The following is a 1,116-nucleotide window of genomic DNA, read 5'->3' as shown; positions in this document are numbered from 1 at the left end:
CAAAAAGAAGAAGAAGAAAACATGGCTTCTGCAAGGTAAGTCCTGTCTCACTAACCTTTCAGAGTTCTTTGAAAGTGTCAATAAATATGTGGACAGGAATGAACTAGACATTGTTTATCTGGATTTCCAGAAGGCTTTTGACAAAGTCCCTCACTAAAGCTCCTGATCAAACTTCAGACTCATGGGTTAAGAGGATAAATTCTCTTATAGATTGGAAATTGACTAAAAAAGAAAAAGAAAAAAAAGAAAAAATGGAAGCAGAGAGTAGGAATAAATGGTCATCATCCAGCAGGTACAAGTGGAGGAGTGGGGAATCAAATCCAGTCCTCCAAGATTACAGTCCGCACACTTAACCACTACACCAAACCACTACACAAAAGAAGAGGAGGAGGAGGAGACCCAAGGGAGACCCAAAGCGGCTTACATCATTCTCTGCTCTATTTTAACCCCACCACAACCTGGTGAGATAGGTTAGGCTGAGAGCACATGCAACCGGCCCAAGGTCACCCAGCAAGCTTCCATGGTGCAAGTGAGAATTCAAACCTGCGTCGTCCAGGTACTAGTTCCGACACTCTTAACCACTACGCCACATTGGCTCTCACTGGGTCCTTTTTGTGTGGTGTTTCACTGATTTGTATGTGCCTAACAGCTGCGGTGGCTCAAGTGGTTAAGACGCTGAACTGCAGGCTGTGGAAGGTCAGTAGTTCAGCAGTTCGAGACCCGGGTGCCGCATGACGGAGTGAGCTCCCATCTCTAGTTCCAGCTCCTGCCAACCTAGCAGTTCGAAAGCAAGAAATTGCAATCCCCGCCCACCCAGCGGTTCGAAAGCAACTTAATTGCAAGTAGATGGATGGGTACCCACCCTTAGTAGGGTGGGGGGCACCCTGCCTGTGTGGTGGTTGAAGACAGATGGCGACGGCGATGGTGGCAGCGGCAGCAAGACATCAGCTCTGGCTTGGATGGCGTGGAGGTGGCGGCGGCGAGCGTGCGCAACCAGAGGAGCGATCCCTGGTGGCTAGAGGACGGAACATCGAGTGACCGCCGTCGGGGGAGGGCCGCGATGACGCCAAGCGCCGACACAGCGGACCCGGAAAAGGACGCAGCTGAAACCGGAAG

The sequence above is a fragment of the Gekko japonicus genome, unplaced genomic scaffold (assembly GCF_001447785.1).
Source record: "Gekko japonicus isolate JY-2015 unplaced genomic scaffold, Gekko_japonicus_V1.1 scaffold327, whole genome shotgun sequence".
In the NCBI taxonomy this organism is placed as follows: Eukaryota; Metazoa; Chordata; class Lepidosauria; order Squamata; family Gekkonidae; genus Gekko; species Gekko japonicus.
The sequence above is the reverse complement of the archived record's forward strand: the minus strand, read 5'-3'. Positions refer to the sequence as shown.